Source organism: Octopus bimaculoides, chromosome Z, assembly GCF_046866305.1.
Source record: "Octopus bimaculoides isolate indiv1 chromosome Z, ASM4686630v1, whole genome shotgun sequence".
Lineage (NCBI taxonomy): Eukaryota > Metazoa > Mollusca > Cephalopoda > Octopoda > Octopodidae > Octopus > Octopus bimaculoides.
This window is the reverse complement of record NC_142944.1, coordinates 45,314,024-45,326,523: the sequence shown is the minus strand read 5'-3', so window position 1 is coordinate 45,326,523 and position 12,500 is coordinate 45,314,024. Positions and strand designations below refer to the sequence as shown.

The window sequence follows — 12,500 nt, the reverse complement described above, 5'->3', positions numbered from 1 at the left end:
GTTTTAATTGGTTTTTAGTATCTCGGATTTATCTGCTGCATAATACTGGCTATGATGTTGAACGTTGTGAAGGCCTGCGTAGATAGCAATTAAGTGCCGTGCGCAGAGGAACAGATACCTGCCAGGAGTAATGCTGGTTGCGGGATACCCTTGTAATTACTAAAAACTGTCCTACAAACATCACAATAGCTCCTGCTATAATCAACGGTAAGCTTCAAATTTTTTTCTACTTATTTTCAAACATTTAAAAATTATTATTATTTTTAAAAATTATTTCCTCATATAAGTTAGCACAATGTTTAGCACGCCGGACCAAACGCTTGGCGGCATTTCGTCCGTCCTTACGTCCAGAGTTCAAATTTCGCCGAGGTTGACCGACTGAAAGCGGCGGGCTGGGAAAATGATTATAGCACGCTGCACAAACTGCTTCGCAGCATTTCGTCCGTCTTTACATCCAGAGTCCAAATTCCGCCGAGATTGACTGCCTTAGAATTCTTTCGGGGGTTGAAAGTACCAGTTGAGCACAGGGATCGATGTAATCAATTTTGCCCCTTTCTCTAAATTTCAGGTCTTGCCCCAAAATTGGTGTAATGCGGTGAGTTGGCAGAATTATAAGCTTAGCGGCGTTTCGTCCGTATTTTCGTTCCGAGTTCAGATTCAGCTGAGGTTGACTTGGCCTTTAATCTTTTCATGGGTCGATGAAATGGAGTACCAGTTGAGCACTAGGGTTGATGTAATCGACTTATGCCTTCTTCCTAAAATTTCTTGCACTGCACAAAAATTTGAAACCAAATTCCGCCGAGGTTGACTGTCCCTTCCATACTTTCGGGTTGATAAAATAAGGGTAAAGTACCAGTAGAGTTCTGGGTCGATGTAACCGACGTACCCCTTGCCCCTAAAATTGCTGGCCTTGTACCAAAATTTAAAATGAAATTCCGTTGAGGTCGATTTTACCTTCGATGAAATAAGTACCAGTTGATTACTAGGGTCGATGTAATCGACAAGCCCCCCTGCCCCAAAGTTTCAAGTATTGTACCTCTAGTAGAAAGAATTCTACCCTCATGTTTATTTAACATCGATAACAATCAGCTTTAGGTGTTGACAATATCGGGGGTACCTGCTTGTTTAATTACAATTAATTTAGCTGGATGCTCGGCGGCGACCGTTGTGTGGTGTCGACGAAGGCCGCACGTGTGCACAGCTTCGATTGGTTTAACACAAGAAGGCTTGCCTCTGTCGTGCCAATCAGTTGACGCTTGTTGGTCACTAACATTTCAACTGTCTGAAATTTCCTTTAATTTAATTACATGGCACCTTCCAGGGCAGGCGGGAGGAAAATCCCTTTATTGTTTAGGAAAGGAAAGTGTGTGTGTGTTTGTGTCGGGGACTTTTTTTTTTTTTTAATTAAAAATTTTTTTTTTCTGTTACATTATTGCGCTTAAAAAGGTCGGTGCATTGCAAAAGGAAGACCAAGCCAATTTAGGGCCCAGTATATTTTCAAGTGTGTCGGGTTGGTCAAACACATTTACCTTTATTTCTCTCTCTCTCTCACACACGTTATTACATTATTACACACATTGTCACACACGCATACATTTACCTGTCTAGTCGTAGAAAAAGAAATTAAAATAAAAAACGTATTGTAATATTGTGTTTTGATTATATTTGGTTAAATGCACTTGTGTCTTCGCCACCCACCTATCTTATAGCAATTAGCGGGGTGCGTAGCTATAATTATCGTCATCATCATCATCGATATTGGTATTAATGTGCAACTGATAGCATGGATACCAGTCATATACTGAAAACAACTGTATATATTTGTTTCTTCTTCTCAGGAAAGGGTCAAGATAAGTACAAAACGACTACGCCTACAATAATAAATGACCAGTACTACTACTACTACTACTACTGCTACTACAACTTGAAGGCTTTGAGATGGCAGAATCATTAGCATGCCGGACGAAATGCCGCTACGCATTTCATCCGTCTTTGCGTTCTAAGTACAAATTCTGCCGAGATCGATTTTTGCCTTTGATCCCTTTTCGGGGTCGATAAAATAGGTACCAGTTGAACGCTGGCGTGAATGTAATCGTCTTAACCCCATCCCCGAAATTACTGGCCTTGTGCCAAAATTTGAAACTATTATTATTTTTTTTTTTTTAAATATTGTTTCGATCAGCTTCACACGCGCATACACGGTTATATTTGTGGTGTGTGTGTGTATATATATATATATATATATATATATATATATATATATATGAATGATGTATATATACTTACATAATTTCATGTAATTTAAATGTATTACCTACTAATTAAACATTTCCATTTGTGTTGGTTTCCTATTTCGTGTGTGTGTGTGTCTATGCATTTACATAGTAATTATATTCAAATATAAATATGTATGCATGTGTGTATGTGTGTGTGCATATAATTTGATTTCCCCCCATCACCATCGTAGCGATTGAACTCACACCTCCCACGTTTGATTTCCTCCTTAATGCCCCATCATGCATCGTATGTCATGATATAGTCATTGTCACACACTGATAAACGGTATTTATTATTATTATTATTATTATTATTATTATTATCATTATTATCATTTAGGCGACGAGATGGCATAATGGTTATAGCACGCCGGAGAAAATGCTTAGCGGCATTTCGTCCGTCCTTACGCTTTGAGTTCAAAGGCCACTGAGGTCAGCTTTACCTTTCATCCATTCAGTGTCGATAAAGTACAAGAAGAGTACAACGGTTGAAGTAATCGCCATACCTGCCACTCGTCAAAATTTCCGGCCTTGTGCCTAAAACAGAAAGAATTATTATTATTATTATTCTTATTATTATTATTTAGGCTGCGAGCTGGCAGAATCGCTATCATGGTATTCCTTCCAACTTTATTTTCTGAGTTGAAATGATGCTGAGAAACTGATGAAATGTGTACCAGTTGAACACTGAGGTCAGTGTTATCGACTGGCCCTCTGCTCCAGAACTTCAGGCAATGTGCCTATATTAGAAAGGACTATTTATAATTATTATGTGCTGAAGTCGACTTTGCCTTTCATATTTTTGTGGTTGATGAAATAAATACCAGCTGAGTACTGGGGGTTGATGTAATCAATTTAGCCCTTCCCCTCCCCTCAACTTACTGGCCTTGGTGTCAAAATATGAAACCTTTATTATTATGTGTTTTATTTCTTCCTTCAATTTTGCTTGTTTTTTTGCCAGGTGTCTTCTCGACACCTAGGGCAAACTAACTCGTATACAATTGATAGGCCATTGAAATAAACCCACTAGATTGATGATTTACAAAATCAAGTGAAGTTATGTCAAAAAAAAAAAAATTGTTTTACTATTAAGGTTATCATTTTCACAGCATCATTATTGACAAGTTGGCAGAATCATTAGCACATTGGACAAAATGCTTAGTGTTATGTGTTCTGAGTTCAAATGCCACTGAGGTCAACTTCATTTTTCATCTTTTTGGGATCAATGAAATGAGCACTAGTTGAGCATTGGGGGTCAGTGTAAACAACTGGCACCTTCACCTCAAAATTTCAGGCCTTGTGCTTATAGTAGAAAGAAATATTATTATTATTATTATTATTATTATTATTTTGGCCTTGTGCCAAAATTTGAAACCATTATTATTATTATCATTATTATTGTTATTATTATTATTATTATTATTATTATTAATGTTGTTTGTTATTACTGTTTTTATTGTTCATTTTGTTACGAACACCTATACAATTATTTAGCAGCACTTCCCAGTGTTTGACTTTGGTAATTCTCAATGTTTCAGAATTATACATATTTCTAATCCCCCACCCTCACAAAATCCTATTTTAGCCAGGATTTTATTTTCAGTGTGCAAACCCACAAAAAGCTAATTATTATATTCACCCTTACCTGTGTACATACACCCATTCACTCGCATAAATGAATGTGAAGGGGCCATGATCCTCAACTATAAGGGTCAGAGACATAAGGAAACCTGTTATTTTTCACCACAAACTGTACACACACACACACACATCTGGCATAAAGCCACCACCCACATTGAAATGCTTCATCCATTTAGTCATGGTTACTTTTGCCCTGTTCTTTTTCCATCTTGCAAGTTACTTGGTGACCTAAATGGTACTGGTGCCTCATAAAAAGCACCCAGTACACTCTGTAAAGTGGTCAACATTAGGAAGGGCATCCAGCTGTAGAAAACCATGCCAAAGCAGACAATAGAGTTTCGTGTAGTCTTCTAACTTGCCAGCTCCTGTCAAACCATCCAACCGGTGCTAGCATGGTAAGAGGATATCAAATCTCTGTAAAGTGGTTGCGCTTAAGAAGGGTACCCAGCTACAGAAACCATGCCAAAGCAGACATGAGAACTTGGTACAGTCCTCTAGCTTGCCAGCTCCTGTCAAACTGTCCAACCCATGCCAGCATGGAAAAGGGATGTTAAATGATGATGATGTTAGTAATCAAGACACCTATTTGTGTTCCTCTATTCATACTCTTTCTAACTATGCATTTCTCAACCTTTTCACAGTGGTTTAGATAGATTTTCCTACGGACCCCTTTTAATATGCTTATCCTTATATATATATATGTGTGTGTGTGTGTGAAATTTTGGATTTAGTTCATGGACCCCCAGTACTACCTTTGCTGACCCCAGGTTGGGAACACAACTGCTCTAGCCTCTTGTCATCTGGCTCAAAGCCACCTCCCTAAATGCTGCACCTGCTTTAGTTGAGAGGCCTTGTCTAGCCAATGACTTAGTGATCTCAATGCTACTTCTCTTATGTAAACCACATCCAGTACATTCTGTGAAGTGATTGGCATTTGGAAGGACATCCAGCCATAGAAATCATGTCAAAGCAGACAATAGACCTCAATGCAGCCTTGCTGTATGCCGGTTCCCATCAAATTGTCCTGTCTTTCCCAGCTTGGAAAACATTAAAAGATAATTTATCTGTTTTTATCTATCTGTCTGTCTGTCTATCTCCCTGTCTATATCTAATTGTCTGTCTATCTATCTATGTCTGTTTACCTATCTGTCTATCTATCTGTCTATCTATCTATCTACATTCACACACACACACACACACACACACACACACACATATACCTTGTTGCTATGAGTAGGAGCACAGGCACTTCAAATTTTTATGTTAGCATATATATATATATATATATATATATATATATACACACACACACACACATATATAAATGTGTGTGTGTGTATACATATATAATCACTGTATTGATCAGACTGTCAGATGTTTTTATACACCACTGTGATTATGATGTGTTTTCTACTATTTTGCTTTCGGATGATGCAACTCAGCTGGTTAGGTGGGAAGACCAGCATTCCCTCTGAAGGGAACACCATTCTATCATAGGATTACCTATCCGTTTGAAGCCGAATGAACTGGAGCAATATGAAATGAAGTGTTTTGCACAAGAACACATGTCACCATCAGTATTGGCACCAAAACCACTTTCTTTCATTCATGAGTGCCAGCCCTTAACACTAGGCCACGTACTTTTATATACATATATATCTCTTTTACTCTTGCTCTTTTACTTGTTTCAGTCATTTGACTTTGGCCATGCTGGAGCTTAGTCAAGCAAATCGACCCCAGGACTTATTCTTTGTAAGCCTAGTACTTATTCTATCGGTCTCTCTTTTGCCGAACTGCTAAGTTACGGGGATGTAAACACACCAGCATCAGTTGTCAAGCGATGTTGGGAGTGGGGGGACAAATACAGACACACACACAGACATATACATATATATGACGGGCTTCTTTCAGTTTCTGTCTACGAAATCCACTCACAAGGCTCTGGTCAGCCTTAGGCTATAGTAGAAGACACTTGCCCAAGGTGCCACGCAGTGGGAATGAACCCGGAACCATGTGGTTGGTAAGCAAGCTACTTACCACACCCACATCATCATTTAACATTTGTTTTCCATGCTGGAATGGGTTAGACTCTTTGAGCAGAGCTGGAAGCCTGAGAGCTGCACCAAGCTCCAGTCTGATTGGAGCTGTGGTTTCTATTGCTGGATGCCCTTCAATTTAGAGGCACATGCTTATAGTTGGGTCATTCATCCTAATCATTTTTGCCACAGTCACTCATCTTTTTACAATTTAACTGGGAGGTTAAATTCCCTCTCCGTCCTTGCTTTACTTTCCAAGCAGAGCTTTAAAATGCTAATGAGGGCTTGACCAAAAAGGAAAGTGTCTTTCTTCAATACATTCAGTATTGATCACCACAAAATCCTCTTTCACCGTAGCTAAAGAAAAGCTGCCTTAACAAATTCTGCCTAATTGAACATTAAAATGTTGATGTTCAAATGATGATGATGATAATGATGGTATTTGTGATTTAGGCACAAGGCCAACAATTCAATGGAGAGTTGATTAGTTGAATATATCAACTCTTGTGCCCAACTTGTATTTAATTTATCGATCCTAGAAGGTTGAAAGGTAATATTGACTTTGGCAGAATTTGAACACAGAATGTAAATCTGGTATAAATGTTACTAGGCATTTTATCCAGCATGCAAATGATTTTGTCGGCTTGCTTCCTTAATAATAACAATAAGAACAAGAGAACTCAAAGAACGCAAGCCTCTGCCAAGGCAACATCAATGTCCTCTCAGCAATTAGCCAAAGATGATTTTTTAAGTGTGAATATTTGAAATAAACTCGACTGCTATTATAAATGAGAATACTAAAAATGAACCTGATTGCTCTCAAAAATTAAGTAAAAAAAGCTGGAAAAATAATCCAGAATCCTTGATCGGGGTATGAGATTGATCCCGAAATCTAATCAGTTTGTGCCAGTTGTGAGGCCAAACATCCCTGGAAGTTTCATGCGAATCCATCCGGCGGTTCTTGAGATATCTTGTCCACGGACAAACAAACAAACTCTACTGTAAACAATACCTCCACCTTCTCTAAAGCGGATGTAAAAATCCTTTCTACTATAGGGACAAAACCTGAAACTTTGTGGGAGGGAGATAACCAATTGCATCAACCCCAGTATTCAACTGGTGCTTATTTTATTGACCCCCAAATGGATGGAAGGCAAAGTCTGCTTCTGTGGAATTTCAATTCAGAACATAAAGCCAAAAAGAAAAAAAAAATGTATATATATATACCACAAAGAAGTTTGTCAGTGTGTTACCAATTCTGATACCTCTTTGCCTTAATAATAATAATTCAAATTACATTGAATCCCCAGTACATGACTGGTACTTATTATACCAGCCTTAAAAAAAATGAGAAGTAAAGTTGACATCAGCATGATTTAAACTCAAAATGGAAAGAATTGGAATAAAAATTACTGTCATGAAACAAATAAAACTAAAAGTTAATCATAGACCTGATAAAGAAAATAGTGTTTAATTTCTCAAGAGTACTTATTCTGTTATACACACATAGACATCTATACACACATGTATATATACATACGCACAGATACACACACAAATATATATATATATACATACCCATACACACACTTATATATATATAATATATTATATACATATGTATGTATGTATATGTACATTGCCTGATAAGAAATATCTTTAATTACACTAAGGGGTGTAAAGATAGTTATATAGGATAGTTCAGAGATATTGCTAATTAAATATAGCCTAACAATTATTCTTATTCAAAGAGAACGTTTCTCGAATGTATTTTGATTAAATAATAATTTCCTCAATTGTTAGACAGTATAGTAATATCCCTTTCTAACTTTGATGCAAGGCCAGCAATTTTTGAGAAGTAGGTGGTGGGTGGAAATCAATTGTATCAAGCTTTGTGCTCATTTGGTACACATTTCAATCACCTCAAATGGATGAAAAGCTTAGTTGGCTTCGACAGAATTTGAACTCAGAATGTAAAGACCCTTGGAAAATTGCTGTTAAGCAATGAGTCCAGAATGCTAACAGTTCTGCCAGCTCACTGGCTTATTAAGGACGATGATGATGATGATAATAATGGTTTCAAATTTTGGCACAAGTCCAAGCAATTTCTGGATAGAGGTAAAGTTGATTATATCAATCTCAGTCAAGTAGTAATTATTTTATCGACCCTGAAGGGGTAATAATAATAATCCTTTTAACTAAAGGCACAAGGCTTGAAATTTTTTGGGGAGGGGGCTAGTCGATTATATCTACCCCCAGTGTTTCACTGGTACCTATTTAATTGATCCCGAAAGGATGAAAGGCAACGTCGACCTTAGTGGAATTTGAACTCAGAACATTCACAGAACATTGAAATACTGCTTAGCATTTTGACCAGCATGCTAACAATTCTGCCCCTTGCTGCCGTAGTAGTAATAATAATAATAATAATCCTTTCTACTATAGACTCAACTCCTGACATTTTTGGGTAGTGAATTACATCATTTTGGCTAGTGAAAATTACATCAACACCCAGTGCTCAACTGGTACTTGTTTATCAACCATAAAAGGATGAAAAACAATGTCGACCTTGCTGAAATTTGAACTTAGAACGTAAAGAGCTGGAAGAAATATCATTAATCAATGTGTCCAGCATGCTAATGATTCTGTGAGTTTCCAGCTTTAATAATAATGTTAGTTAAATGGTATCAGTAGAAAAATAGAGAAAACAATCGAATTGAATTGTATGTAGAATGATCTAAGCTATATACATATATATATGAGAAATAAAAGGGATTTAAAAACTCCAGGCAGATATTAATAAAGCACTAAGTATTAAAAGAATTTGGTTGCAAATGTTCAACAATCAGATACCAGTAAATGTAAGTAGAATACAGATCCCAGGTAACTAGGTAAATCCTCATGCATGACAGGTAAATCCAAACATCCTTTGACAGAATTTCGAGAAAATCAGAGTATTTGACAGCAGAAAATATGTATAAAGAAAATTACATATTTATTATAGATCTCACCTTATAAAGCCAACAGTTGTTTCTATTGCACACACACACACACATACACACGCACATGTGCACACACGCACATGCACGCACGCACACACATTCTTACACATACAATTATATATATGTATGACCAACCCACTCACCGTACATATATAATTAGGTAGAAACTTTATGTATGAGTATGTGTATGCTTAAACATCGATCTGTAATATCGTTCAATATAGTGCTATGTCTAAAGTACATCTCTGACTCTGTCCATCTATGTCTCTCTCTCTCTACCTCTCTATCTACCTGCACTTATTTACTATCATTCTATCTATTTATTTAACATTCCATCTATTTATCTATCTATTTATGTCTGTCTGTCTATCTATCTATCTATCTATCTATCTATCTATCATTCTGTCTGTCTAGCTTTCTGTCTCTCTAGCTTTCTGTCTATCTATTTTTCTATCTATCTATCATTCTGTCTATCCATGTGCATCTATCTATCCATGTACATCAATCTATCTATCCATGTACGTCAATCTATCTAGCTATCTGTCTATCCATATACGTCTATCTATCTATCTACCTACCTATCTATCTTATCCATGTACTTCTATCTATCTATCTATCTATCTATCTATCTATCTATCTATCTATCTGTCTATCCATGTACTTCTATCTATCTAGCTATCTGTCTATCCATGTATGTCTATCTATCTAGCTATCTGTCTATCCATGTACTTCTATCTATCTAGCTATCTGTCTATCCATGTATGTCTATCTATCTAGCTATCTGTCTATCCATGTACTTCTATCTATCTAGCTATCTGTCTATCCATGTATGTCTATCTATCTAGCTATCTGTCTATCCATGTACTTCTATCTATCTAGCTATCTGTCTATCCATGTACGTCTATCTATCTAGCTATGTCTATCCACGTATGTCTATCTCTCTAGCTATCTGTCTATCCATGTTCATCTGTCTGTCTGCCTGTATATCCATCCATCCATTTACATCTATTATCTATCTATCTATCTATCTATCTATCTATCTGTCTATCCATGTACTTCTATCTATCTAGCTATCTGTCTATCCATGTACTTCTATCTATCTAGCTATCTGTCTATCCATGTACTTCTATCTATCTAGCTATCTGTCTATCCATGTATGTCTATCTATCTAGCTATCTGTCTATCCATGTATGTCTATCGATCTAGCTATCTGTCTATCCATGTATGTCTAGCTATCTAGCTATCTGTCTATCCATGTACTTCTATCTATCTAGCTATCTGTCTATCCATGTACGTCTATCTATCTAGCTATGTCTATCCACGTATGTCTATCTCTCTAGCTATCTGTCTATCCATGTTCATCTGTCTGTCTGCCTGTATATCCATCCATCCATTTACATCTATTATCTATCTATCTATCTATCTAACCATTTACGTCTATCTTTCTATTTATTTATCTATCCATTTACATCTATCTATCTATCTGTCTATCTATCCACCTATCTTTATTTATTTATTCATTTATTTATGTATGTATGTATTTGTGTATCTATATCTTTCTATCTATCTTTCTGTCTGTCTGTCTGTCTGAGCTTGTTTATTTATGTGTCAGTTTGTGTTATCATGTGTCTATATTTGTATATATATCTATGTCTGTCAGTCTGTTTACCTATCTGCCTCTCTATTTATCTATCTATTTATTTGTCGCTGTCTATTTGCTTGTTGGTCAATCTATTTATCTGTTTTCATTCTACCTGTCTGTGTATCTATTTAGCTGTCTATCCATCCATCTGTCTGTCTATCTATTTATCTCTCTCTCTACCTGTCAGTCTATTTACTTGTCTATCTATCTGTCTACCTGTCTGTCTATTTATCTATCTCTGTTTATTTGGTCTTCTGTGTATCTGCTTGTTTGCTTGTGTGTGTGTGTTTTTACCTATCTTTTTTATCTATCTTTTTGTCTATATATTTATCCCTCTGTGTGTCTGTCTCTTTCTTTCTCTATACCTGTGTGTCTCTGTCTTTCTTTATATCTATCTCTCTATTCACCTACCTGTCTATTTATAGATGTTAGTTTAACAACTATTTTCAGAAAGTTCTGGGAAGTATTAACTTTGCTGATAACAAAGGGATTTTTCTGCCAGTGTTAAAGGGGTTATCTTATGAAACCTATGCTGTATTGCTCATGAAAAACAGTCCTTAATTGTGGAGGATTTGTGAAAGCTAGAAAGACATGAATTAAGCATACTTCGCTGGAAGTTTGATTACAGTTTATAAATCATGGAACACAAACGAGAGAAGAGAACAACTGAATATCATCAACATCCTCATTTATTGTTGTTTGATGGGAGCTGGCAAGTCAGAAGACTGCTCCAAGCTCTAATGTCTGTTTTGGCATGGTTTCTACAGCTTCCTAATACCAACTATTGTACAGAGTGTACTGGGTGCTTTTATTGTGGTATCAACATTGATAAGGTCATAAAGTAACTTACAAGACAAGACCTCCTCAACTGAAGTAGGGGGAGTACTATTGAAGTGAGGTGAGAGGTCAGAATATGAATTGTGGGACAGAAATATGTCTTGCAGTAAAGGAGACGCATGGCTACTTCAGTTTGAAAGATTGTTAGATATATATGTATATAAATGGATCATCATATTCATCATCATCATTGAATGTCCATTTTCCATGCTGGCATGGGTTGGACTGTTTGAGGGGAGCTGGTAAATCAAAAGACTGTGTTAAGTTCCTGCTGTCTACTTTGGCATGATTTCTACAGTCAGATGCCCTTTCTTATGCCAACCACTTCCCAGAACGTTGTGGGTACTTTTATCACTAGGCACAATCACCAGCAAAGGCTGCTAAGTTACTTGCAAGACAAGACCCCTTATCTGAGTAGGGGGTGGGGGTGGGCTAGTATTGAGGTGATTTTGTTGTCAGGAGAAGAGAATATTAATAGAGGGACTGAAATAGGTGTCTTTGCAGCAAGGGAGTTACATGCTTACTCCAGTTGGAAAGATTATATTAAATATATGTATATAATTGGATCATCATAATCATCATCATTTAGCACCTTCTGTCCATGCTGGCATGGGTTGGATGGTTTGACAGGAGCTGAGAAGTCGGAAGATTAAACCAAGCTCTAGTGTCTGCTGTGGTATGGTTTCTACAGCTGGATGCCCTTCCTAAGACTGGCCACTCCACAGAGTGTACTGGGTGCTTTTCCTGTGGCCCCCAACAGCAGTAAGGGTTACCAAGTAACTTGAAAGACAAGGCCCCTCAACTGAGGAGTGGAAGTGGTTTAGAATTAGTCATAAATTGTCATATCAATCAATATAATCAAGCTAAATTGCACTTCTTTGAAGGTTATTTATTATATATTTATTATTCATTTATATAATTTCATTTTTAGCTTTGCAGTGAAAATATTTGTTTATTTGATTTTTTTTTTCTGTCAAATTGGATTTGATTATCCAGTAATCAATGAACTTTTGTTTTGTAAATAAAATAAAAAAAAAACAATGTAAATTAATAAAATAAAGTGATT

The 12,500-nt window shown here is 36.6% G+C and overlaps 1 protein-coding gene across 2 annotated transcripts in view; it reads left to right on the top strand.

Moving 5' to 3' along the window:
• Window positions 1-12,500, top strand: part of LOC106883388 (steroid hormone receptor ERR1) — a 234,315-nt gene that overhangs the window by 149 nt on the left and 221,666 nt on the right. For both annotated transcript variants that reach the window (XM_052973526.2, XM_052973522.2), the window contains exon 1: window positions 1-207. This exon is cut by the window's left edge. The gene's annotated coding sequence lies outside the window, so the exon portion shown is untranslated. The remainder of the gene's footprint in view (window positions 208-12,500) is intronic.